The 12,890-nt window shown below is 38.5% G+C and overlaps 1 pseudogene; it reads left to right on the top strand.

The window, feature by feature from the left end:
- Nucleotides 1-5,706: 5,706 nt before the first annotated feature.
- Nucleotides 5,707-9,238, top strand: LOC132548032 (uncharacterized; annotated as a pseudogene).
- Nucleotides 9,239-12,890: the final 3,652 nt, after the last annotated feature.

Genomic DNA, 12,890 nt, shown 5'->3' with positions numbered 1-12,890 from the left:
TTTTAGGACATTTTCTGACCCCACATATATCCTTATCCTAAATCTCGACACATGACAGAATCTTATATCACATGAACTGCAGGCAACATTTTACCATGTTAACGTGATATGTTTAAATCTCAACTCTAAACATGCTAAAGATTTTGGCTACCATATAACACTACAACCGTATGAGAAAATCAATGAAATGGCGGCGGGTAAAGGAGGTTATTTTTAATTTGAAATATTGTTTGGAACTTAAGCGACAGACACGTTTGAAAGACAGGATTGATCACCCCTGTTCTCAGCGTCATATTTTGTTTCGCTAAAAGGATGGTTACAAAGGAGAATTTTGCTGAATTGCTTTTCGTACAGTTAATTCAATCATAAAAATAAAGTCCTTCTCAATAAAGAAAATAGATATGAGATATTAGTCACAATATATATCTGTGATTGATAGTATCCACTGATGTATGAATGCAATGAATCTGGCGTCGAGTTGTGATGAAAAAGATATCTGTCATCATTTCGAACTCGTGAGATTCTGTATCTCCAGAATCGAGACATATACAGACTCGTATTTGGTCCAATTTTAATATCACATACTAATTAGGTAATACATATACATTTTTTTATTTCTTTATTTTGATCTGCTTTTAGCAAAAGAAATTGACGAGTTTCATAAATCGCGTTTGAAATGCTAATGAATTTCGTATCCTTATATTCCAACAAGAATTGCGAGGGAAAAAAATCTGTTTCAATTGATGTCCTCTCGTCTCCATCATAATGACGTCACAAATAAATCCGCAAATTTTTGACATCACGTCAATATTTGATCCTGATGTCACAACAGGTTGCAGTACGCAAATTTCAAGAGGCAATACTCAAAAAAGGCAATCACGTGATACGAATCTACGGCAAACAATAGTTAAATGCAATTATGTTTTAACTACTTTAAAGTGAAGCCTTCCTTGGAGAAAATGCATATATCTTTGTGAAAGTTTATCCTTAAAGAGCCAGACCCACTCCATTATTGATATTTTTCATATTTTATTGACTGGAAATGTTTTTGTATACTAATAGATAATATATAAATAAAGACTTGTATAAAGTTTCAAACTTGAAATTGAAAGGGTACCGGAGATATCGGTCCCGGAATTAGTCTCATTAATCATTAGCAGGATATGAATATTGATGAGGAAAAGTCACGTGATATGTTCAGACGCGGTCAGAACCAAAACAAAAATGGAGGAAGAGGTGAGTAGTACGTCCATGTGACATCGCTTGTAAAGAAATTTTACCGATAAATGCAATCAATACTCTATATATCCTGTATGGTAATCATCTAACGTATGTATTGATCACATCTTTCAATGCTTAGATATGACAAAAAAACGTGCAGATTACGAGAAAAACTACGATTAATTGCAAAGAGACCCTCAAATGGGGGCTACGATACGGTAACGAACATATAGAACATCGCGAAATGGATCTATCTAAAGCGAATTTTCGATGATAAGAGTATTTATGAATATTATTTTAGAGTGATAATACACGAGAGAACCAAACAGAGAGCGATACAAAGTATGAACCAGCCGGTCGAGGGCGCGGAGCGTGAGGAAGAACCCGAAACACGTTTACTTCCCCTCTTCCCTCGCACGCTTTCTACCATGTTGGAAGGCTTCAGGTTTATTTACAGTTCTTTGCGCATGCGTCAGAGGACAGGACTTCCTGCATAATTATGAATTAGCACTGAGTCGTTTCGAATTATTTTTTAAAACTATTTATTGCGTTAGATTGGTAGCGATTTACTTTAAAATTGCGGTATTACAGGGTTAGTCAGAACTTTTGATACCCGAGAAAAATAGAAAATCATTATTTTTTTATATAAAATAATATCGGTAGAGGAGTGGGTATGGCTATTTAAAATTTGACGGCGAGTTCGATTTAACAGTATGTGGTAGGGGAAGCAAACGACGGCGAGTTCGATTTAATAGTATATTGTAGGGGAAGCAAAACACGGCGAGTTCGATTTAACAGTCTATTGTAGGGGAAGCAAACGACGGCGAGTTTGCTTTAACAGTAGAGTGTAGAGGAAGCAAAACACGGCGAGTTTAATATAACAGTCTATTGTAGGGGAAGCAAACGACGGCGAGTTCGCTTTAACAGTAAAGTGTAGAGGAAGCAAAACACGGCGAGTTTAATATAACAGTATATTGTAGGGGAAGCAAAACACGGCGAGTTCGAATTAACAGTATATTGTACACAACCAGTATAAGATCAGAGTGTGATGTTTCCATGACAACACAGTCACTTTCATCTTATAAAACAACCAGTAGAAGAGTACAGTGTGACGTTTCGACGACTACACGGTCACCTCTCACCAAACAATGACCATGTGAAGATACCATCACTGACATACCTCTACACGGTCACCTCTCACCAAACAATGACCATGTGAAGATACCATCACGGACATACCTCTACACGGTCACCTCTCACCAAACAATGACCATGTGAAGATACCATCACTGACATACCTCTACACGGTCACCTCTCACCAAACAATGACCATGTGAAGATACCATCACTGACATACCTCTACACGGTCACCTCTCACCAAACAATGACCATGTGAAGATACCATCACTGACATACCTCTACACGGTCACCTCTCACCAAACAATGACCATGTGAAGATACCATCACTGACATACCTATACATGGTCACCCCTCACCAAACAATGACCATGTGAAGATACCATCACTGACATACCTCTACACGGTCACCTCTCACCAAACAATGACCATGTGAAGATACCATCACTGACATACCTAGCGTGCAAGTTTTTGTACTAGTTTTGCTTAAAACCTGTTCACAGTTGTTCGGATCTGTGCCCCCACCTCGTCTAGTACTGACCCATTGCGGCGTATCCAGATGGCCTCCTTGACCAGCCGCCGGAAAAGGTTTGTTTTCCCTGTTGAGTAATTTGAAGTATGCCGGGACCACGATATGATTCTTTCTGCGTGAAATTATATCTTAGTGCCGATTTAAAGATCTGGGACAGGAACTGCTTTCGCTCTGTCAGACCCGAATTGTCTATTTCCTTAGGATGGACTTAGATACTTCGGAGAGTCTTGTGAGGTTTCACGGGTGTTCTGTTACCATGTCATGTAATGTACAGGATGGCTACTTGTCCTTTTTTTCTTTGGTGTTTCGTCTCTTAGTCTTTTCTTTGTTTTCACCCAATTCATTGTTAACTTTCCGGATTACCCAATCAGGGTATGTGCCTTGCCCTATGGATGTGATTTTGTTTTTGTTTCTTGTCTTGTTCTTCTGTGACAATCCTTTTACATCTGTCGAGCAAAATTCGTACCACGCCCAACTTCTGGCTGGTGCTAGGGGTGATCTGAAATTGAGGGTATTTTCACAATAGGCCAATACCTTGATAGTATTGTCAACTTTCTGTACTAGAAGGTGTCTTGGAAAAGCATACTACGATCTATTTGATCATCAAATGCGAATTTTGAATTTTTACGATATTGTGATGGGCAGTGAATTCCTGAAAACTTCTGTAGTAATTCTTTCTCGGCTTTTTCCAATTTGTCAATAATATGCCTTTTCCACAGAATATGATTGTATTCTCTACACAGTAATGTTTATGAGAATAAAACCGTTGTAATTGTTTTGTTCTTTCCTTTATGTGCTTCAATATGTGTCCTCGAGACTCACTCGATAACCGGTCGGGGGTCAGCTTTGCGCTGAATATTGTTTCCTCGCTTCTCAATTTTGTTTTCAATAACTTTGTGTTCCTTTTCTATTATCTGTTTACCATCTCGTCATACTATTTTTGACCTTACAGTACATAGGATTATAATACAACCGAAAAGTAGGTTGATTGCTCACCATCTCGTACTGTAAATGTTTGTATATTACCTGTAACAGTGTGACCATCTTCCCCTCCAAAGATTAGAAATAATTCCTCCCATCAATTTGATTTTTGTAGAGGGGATCCAGTCGAACTTCGTTATCTCGAACTCGGTGGAGCCCCTGAGAAAACTTCGAGATAACCAAGTATTCGATTTATGTGAGTTTGATTATTTTGTGTAAAAATTAGCAGGGGCCGACGAAATGCTTCGTATCAAACAAGGTCCTCGGGTTATACGTGTTCGAGATAACGAGGCTCCAACGTACATACTTACATCCCATAATATTCCTTGTACTGCATGTATCGGTCAGCTTTTGACATTGTTCGCAAGGAAACTCGTACACATTTAACATACCTTTATAAATCATGATTTTATGACACATATTAAATAAAACATAATTCTTGACAGATTTATGGTCCGTTTTTAATAATATTTTTCGAGTTTCTGTGATCCCCAAGTGACCAGGGAATTGTTAGGTCAGCCTGTTCTATAATTATCTGTCGGTGGCCAGTACAAGCAGATTGAGTCTATAACTACCCCAGAGGATACCAGGGTGTCTAGCACAGAATAACACTAATCATTATCATATATTTTGTCGAGAATTATCTCTTTAAAGCGGAATAATCGGACGGAGGATATGACCTACTTTACACATAATGGGGCAATGTTCCTCTGTATTCAATTCTGTAAGAAAATAGTTCCCTTGGGATCGGATGATAATAGATTACATGTTATTTGGTTGCTCTATAAACAAACGATCCCCGTCCTATCTACAAGTTATAGTTATGATGTAAATTTTGACACTTATTGTCTGAACGTTCTCGGCTGACCAAGAAGTGTATTAATTACGAGTGAACTGATTACTCTGGGATTTCACGAAAATTTAATACCTGTAGTGCAGGTGGAAACTGGACTCTAAGTGGATTAGTGCAGGTGGAAACTGGACTCTAAGTGGATTAGTGCAGGTGGAAAATGGACTCTAGTTGGATAAGTGGAGGTAAAAAATGGACTCTAGGTGGATTAGTGCAGGCGGAAAATGGACTCTAGGTGGATTAGTTCAGGTGGAAAATGGGCTCTAGGTGGATCAGTTCAGGTAGAAAATGGACTCTAGGTGGATTAGTGCAGGTAGAAAATGGACTCTAGGTGGATTAATGCAGGTAGAAAATGGAATCTAGGTGGATTAGTGCAGGTAGAAAATGGATCTAGGTGGAATAGTGCAGGTAGAAAATGGATCTAGGTGGAATAGTGCAGGTAGAAAATGGATCTAGGTGGAATAGTGCAGGTAGAAATGGGCTCTAATAGATTCGTGCATGATGAAAATGGACTCAAGATGAATTAGTGAAGGTGGAAAATGGACTCTAGTTGGATAAGTGCAGGTAGAAAATGGACTCTAGGTGGATAAGTGCAGGTAGAAAATGGACTCTAGGTTGATTAGTGCAGGGGGGAAATGGATCTAGGTGGATTAGTGGATGTGGAAATGAACTCTAGATGGATTAGTAAAGGTGGAAAATTGATTCTAGTTGGATTAATGAAGATGGGAAATGGACTTTATGTGGATTAGTGAAGGTGGAAAATGGACTCTAGGTGGATTAGTGAAGATGGAAAATGGACTCTAGGTGAATTAGTTCAGGTGAAAAATGGACTTTAGGTGGATTAGTGCAGGTGGAAACTGGACTCTAGGTGGATTAGTGCAGGTGGAAAATGGTCTCTAGGTGGATCAGTTCAGGTGGAAAATGGACTCTATGTGGATTAGTGCAGGTGGAAAATGGACTCTAGGTGGATCAGTTCATGTGGAAAATGGAGTCTAGTTGGATTAGTGAAGGTGGAAAATGGACTCTAGGTGGATTAGTTAAGGTGGAAATGGACTCTAAATGGATTCCTGCATGTGGAAAATGGACTCAAGGTGGATTAGTGCAGGTGGAAACTGGACTCTAGGTGGATTAGTGCAGGTGGAAACTGGACTCTAGGTGGATTAGTTCAGGCGGAAAATGGATCTAGTTGGATTAGTGCAGGTAGAAAATGGATTCCAGATGGATTAGTGCAGGTAGAAACTGGACTCTAAGTGGATTATTGTATGTGGAAAATGGACTCTAGGTGGATAAGTGAAGGTGGAAAATGGACTCTAAGTGGATTAGTGCAGGGGGGAAATGGACTCTAGGTAGACAAATGCACGCGAGAAACGGACACCAGAATTATTTCTGCGTGTCACTGTTACAGAAGGGTTGAAGTAAGAACGGATCACACAATACTGGACAAAATTGTAAAATTACATAATCAGATTTTGAAACAAATTGTTAGAATTTGCGCGTGATAAAATAATCTCGTTATTAACCGTCGAACGATGGTCGGTACCAATGACGTCATATTGTTTTTTTTTTTTTTTTAATGTATTGATAACCTTATCTGTGTCCCCTGTGGATGCTGTTGTCTGAACACTACACACAAAGAGGGATAACTTCTAATACATTGTACCACTCGGTATTGCGTCTCATCGAGGTATGGCATAACTACCTTACAGTACAGAATTCTAGAGTTCACATTCCCCTCCAGACTTTTGCATTCATTTCGACCCATTTGAATTCCCCCAAGTTTCTTCATGAATCAAACATGGGATGAACGACTAGAGTTATAGGTGGCACCTGAAAACTGAAAATAAGGTTTCTTTGTTAGGGCCCATCCTCATTTTATTTCTTTTTTTTTATTTGATTTTATTTATTATTATTTACTTTTGCATTTTATTTTTTTGTTTTACTTTATATGATCTCATCATATTTGGTAATTTGAGAAGCTATGGGTTAGACAAATAGTTATGGATTGCTTTATAGAAAGTGCGGCGGACCTCAAAAATTAAACTTAAATATAAGGTATTATGATATGGAAGTAAATTTAGAGTTATTAATTAATCTACGTAATAATTACCCTTAATCCTATAGATCACATGTCTTACCGGAACAAGATAGGATTGAATTTTACTCCAACAAGCGATACGAATGCTGGTAAACAGACTAGGTATAGCATCTCCTTGGTGACAGAAAAACATATCATATTATGTCGTCTTTTTAATTAAATCTTTAGACTACACTCTTTTATTACCTCAGAGTATAGGAGAGTTCCACATCAAGTTGACAATACATTACATCTTTCCGTTTAAAGTTTTGATTTATAGGCTATGGGCATGTATGTATTATATCATTGTCCCTGCATTGTGCTGAATTAGATACAGTATATAACTATAGAAGAAAACTTCTTCCCACTATTTATCATTTAACATGTCTATGATTGCAATAAAAATACACAATTGGTAAATTCAGAGTCCTTTGGTACGTAGGTAAGCGGATCCATATCGTTTACCAAAAGCTCCGGAACTAAAACGTCTTTTGTCTCGTTCACATAAGCTCGACTCAAGTGGTCAGGGCAGTAAATCACCTCGTCATCATATCGTTGCATTCTCTGGTGTTTAGTTCTATCATTTCAACGTACATGTACACATATGAGAATTAGCATGTTTACTTCCGAATAAAAACACCATAGTACTTTTTTTACGAGTTACCTCCCTTGGGCAACGTTTTCTTGTTTTGTAATCGGAGGTGACGCTATGGTGTGGTTTGGAAAGAAAAATCCAGTAAATAGGAAACCTAATTTCCATGTTTAAGAAAACAAATTTGATGATCGTTTGAGAGTGCAATAATTTTTTATTAATATGTCCAGAGACGTGTCCTTGTGTTACAGAGAAAAAAAACATCCGATAGACTTCCGATACAGGCATGGCAGAAGGCGACCCGACTCCAGAATAAAGATGTTTGATATGTACATCACCTTATGAAGAACCGATGGTTCTGCGCTGTGACCACACTTTCTGCTGACGTAGTACCTGACACGTCACAGTGGACGAGGATCGACACTACTCCCCGTGCCCTGTCTGTGAGGCGCCGACTGTTCCGGAAGACATCGATACGAATGTAGAAACATGTTTTCCTAGAAATGAATTGTTTGCTAAACTTACAGCAAAATCGTGAGATGTGTGTCACATAGGCAATGTAACTAAACCAATAGAGGACGTCATCAGGAGGACTAGGTCTGCACGGAGTTATCATAACACAAAATGGAAGCAGTTGACAGGGGAGACTAAGAAGATGGTATTAGAAATAGAAAAGTTGACACCGAAAAGGAAATATCGACGGAGGTGACAGACATACAGAAAGCTGGAGACAAGCTTGATAATCTTAACGCAGCATTACAATCAGAACCCAAAAAGAAATGTAAAGCACAAAGGAAACAGTTATCCCCCAGACGGAAATGTGTCAACACATTCCACACCAGTGCCGAACAAATCAAAAATCAACAGTTATCAGAACGTCACAGAATTTTCATCAGGGATCGGACTAGACATCACATATCAGCACATACCGTCATCTAGACCTAACCACAAAGAAATTACCGAATCGACACCAAACTCAGGTTCGGGACAGTTATTGATAAAATCATGAAGTTTATAAAACTGGGGAATATTGTCGTGACATCAACAGCATCATCAACATCATAGAGTGTTGAAAAGAACACAGGTACCTTTACTGAGACGAAGCTTTCAGTGTCTACTGCTACAACACTTTAACCTCGGACTTCACAGGCTCTCTAGATCTGCAACATCTGACAGTAGAGACGACTCAGGTAACGAGTGAAGTGGATATATGGACTGGCTCGGTTTCTCGCGTGCATGCCGTACGATAACAAGGATTATGACATCCAAAGCTACCGGAAGACATCTTCAACGACTTCTCAGAGATAGTTTTAACAAAAAAAACTTCTGTTGTATGATGGCATGTATCACTACCGGAGAAAATATAAAATTATGGGGAGTCAAAATGATACAGCACACGGGCGTTCTGTTGGTGAGATATTTGTGGCTTTACCTGACGCAGCCATACTGAAGTGTGCACTGAAGAACTTTCAGCTTTCCGTTATAAACAGCAACAGCGCTCCACTTGATATCCGCGGTGTAGCATTTCTTGGGAACAATATTCTGGTCAGTGCGGTTTGTAGTATCCAGGTCCTGACTGAAGACGGAAAGGCTAACAAATCAATAAGGAACAGGGGAGGTTACTTCGACCTGTATAGACGTGTGGACAGTAACGAGGCAGTCTACAGATACTGAGGCTCTGGTCTGAGGCATCCTGTCGGTATTTGACTGGACAAGAATGACAACGTTTATGTGTGTGGTTATTCGTCAAATGATGTTTACCCTATTTCGTCTGACGGGTCACGTGGAAGGGTACTACTTTTCGGTATTGAACTACCAAACAGAAGTTGGTCACTACAAAGGTCAATTTGACTGCACTCGATGTGTACAGATTCAGTGACGATCAGAAGTAATCTACAAGGTGTAATTACAGTGGCTGACTTCACAAATGTCATCACAAACTTGTCACAACAACAGAAAAATAGGAATCCACAGATAGTGGATTATAAGCTATATTGCGGAGTTTGTTTTTCAATAAAACATGAAAATGCAAATCGCCATGGAAAAACACCGAGGTGTGCCGAAAGCACGACAAAAAAAGCTTCGACTACAAAAGGCACCGGTTGCTTCCTATTAACACCAGTCTACATACTTCAAAAACACAATTAGACTTTAAAAGAGATGTATTTGGAAAGGAGGCTGAGGTGACAGAAAGGTGTTAGCAGGTCATTAGCTACATAGTGTAGGTGACATCTGCCGGAACAATACTTTTACCAAAGCCTAACACATCAGATAGTTGTGGCTGATAAACAGAGTCTTCCGTTATCAATTCATGTCCTTCATAAACTATGTTGATGATTTAGATCGGGACGGCGAAGTGATAGAGCCTGAGCCGAAACGCGCCGACGTCATTTTTAAACGGAAGGAAGTCGTGCACAAATATAAGGTCAGCTTACATTGATGTCATGGTCCACTGAACGCTGACGGGCTTCTTATCAAAGTGGTGCAGTGTCGTATCGCAAAGGTTTTTATGTCACCACGATCTTAATCACAATTATGTTTCTGATGTAGTGTTTGGACCGATGATAATTAATCAAGACAATAGGACAGATACTCTTCCATTACAGAAAGATAAGTCAAGTGATGAAAAATTTTAGCTTAAACTAAAAAAAATCTATTTCAATGTGTCCAATCTCTACTTACGTAATATGAAGATAAGTAGACGCGCAAGACTACTTCTCTGGGATCCCATATCGAAAAACGTTACTTCCGGCCTGTTGATACCTTTCTCACTTCATATATGTATTTGATGACAATACTTTAGTCCGTACAAGTTAACATCACGGTAAAGTTTAAAAGAACATACACATATATGTGCAATGGTTAAGTCTCGTTACACACATATAGAACAATATTATAGACAATGACGTCACAGACGACTAATCCTTGTCAGCTAGCTGTTAGTTACAATAGCATTTAATGTATAACTTCATATCGAATGAACAGCTGTGTATACACATGTGGGTCAGTGTGATAGCTGACAATAAACTGATTTAAATGTTTTGGATATTATCATTAATTAAAGATGTTATTATTACCGCTCCTCCATAACAATACAAAAAAAATGACTATTTACAGGATAATTCTACGTTAACAAGTTAGAGAACATTCAACAATAGATACTACATACTGAAAATTTTGATTCATTTAATTTACCAAATCCATACACACGTATATATGTGTGTGTGTGTGTGTGTGTGTGTGTGTGTGTGTGAGAGAGAGAGAGAGAGAGAGAGACAGACAGACAGACAGATAGACAGGCAGACTGTCCAATATTGCAGCATTAGGTAAAAGTAACAACAAGAAGATGCATGTTGTCCTGTCGGTAATGTGTACATGCCATTCAGTAGTAAAAAAGACAAAGCAATGAGGAGGAATCAAGATTTTCTAATTTGATAAAGAATATCATGAAAAACAAATGGAGATTTTGAGAAGTTATGTTCATCACTTGCCTGAATCTGTATGTACTTACCCCTGTGTCAGTCTTTATTTATCATTAATCACTGATTGAATCTGATTAGTTTCTGAATTTCAAAAATAAGCTTAAAGTCTAGAAGCGGACCAATAACCTACAATTCATAGTATATCTTAGAATAATTGTTTATCTGTTTCAAGTTATTATTTTTTTTATACAAATGAGCACTAAATATATCTGTGATGTGTGAACTGCTTCGGAATAGCGAAGCTACACGTCATGATATCATTGTTTGATATTATATGTACAACAGTCACGGCCAGTTACACGTTAAAATGTTAACATCAAACTCTAATCCAGCAGGGCGGATCTGCTCTTCCAAAACGCCAGACCCACAACTGAAATATTTTTTTGGGTCGTCCTTATTTTCATAAAATTGTCCATGTATGCAAGTCTCTGTACCTGAAATATTACCAAACAAAAGTTAAGTACAACATGGTGAATGTATGGTAAGCCAGGATGATGTGTTTAACAAAAACCAACATGGCAACATAATTCAAATCTGAATTCAAATTCCATAAAACTAGGGTAAAATATGAAGAAAAGAATGATTTACACGGAAAAGCTGAAAAAGTAGAAGAAGAATCAAACCAGATGTTCCTAAAGGGTGATTATCTTCTGCTTCATCGACGACGCCCGCCATGTAAATCTTGGTCAGTCAAAGTAAGTAACGTCATACGTATACGTATACAACAACGGAACCAACAGGCAAACTGGCGAGCACCAAACATGCTCAGCGTCATATCAAACAAAGAAATAGAATATTTCAAAATTATTTCGAATCTTTGATTTTTTTTAAAAAATTACATGTATGTAGAATATTTGGATTACTTAATTGTACAAAAACATGTTCACCTGTTAAATATTTCAAATAAGCACGTGCATGCTTCAAAATATACAATTGCGAAGCTTTTCCAGATTATATGAACCACTCTTGTTGGCTCGGTTGGAAGCGCGCGAGGAGTCTTAGTGTGGGAGGAAACTGGAGTCCCCGGGGGAAACCCACGTGGTTGGGCAGGTTACCCAATACCTTTTCACATCCATTCCGGGAATCAAACCCCGGACGGCTAGGTGAAAGGCGAGTGCGTTACCACTGCGCCACCCGACAACCTGGAACCTAAATGTTATAAAAATGACACCTTGATACCTAAACATGTACATGATTTTTCATTTGAAATGACAAAACTTGTGTTTGTAATTTGTTAATGGCACATAGGTAGCCTCTATCAAAGAGAACAACATTAGTATCCTCATTTGTAAACACAGATAGCCTCATTGGTGTATCATTTAGAAATGATCCATAAGCTGCCTCATTAGGAAATGATTCACAGGCTTGGACATTAAGAAATGAAACATCAGTGGTTTAATTAAAGGATAAATTATCAGCGAACTAATTAAGGACTGACACATCAGCGGTCTAATTAAGAATGACACATCAGCGATCTAATTAAGGATGACACATCACCGGTCTAATTAAGGACTGACACATCAGCGATCAATTTAAGAATGACACATCAGCGGTCTAATTAAGGACTGACACATCAGCGGTCTAATTAAGGACTGACACATCAGCGGTCTAATTAAGGATGACACATCAGCGATCTAATTAAGGACTTACACATCAGCGGTCTAATTAAGGACTGACACATAATTAAGGACTGACACATCAGCGGGACTGACACATCAGCGGTCTAATTAAGGACTGACACATCAGCGATCTAATTAAGAATGACACATCAGCGGTCTAATTAAGGACTGACACATCAGCGGTCTAATTAAGGACTGACACATCAGCGATCTAATTAAGAATGACACATCAGCGGTCTAATTAAGGACTTACACATCAGCGGTCTAATTAAGGATGACACATCAGCGGTCTAATTAAGGACTGACACATCAGCGGTCTAATTAAGAATGACACATCAGCGGTCTAATTAAGGACTGACACATCAGCGATCTAATTAAGGACTGACACATCAGCGGTCTAAT

This window comes from Ylistrum balloti, unplaced genomic scaffold (genome assembly GCF_031769215.1).
Source record: "Ylistrum balloti isolate Yb309-2 unplaced genomic scaffold, AGI_CSIRO_Ybal_v1 Utg369998, whole genome shotgun sequence".
Classification (NCBI taxonomy): domain Eukaryota; kingdom Metazoa; phylum Mollusca; class Bivalvia; order Pectinida; family Pectinidae; genus Ylistrum; species Ylistrum balloti.
The sequence above is the reverse complement of the archived record's forward strand: the minus strand, read 5'-3'. Positions and strand labels throughout refer to the sequence as shown.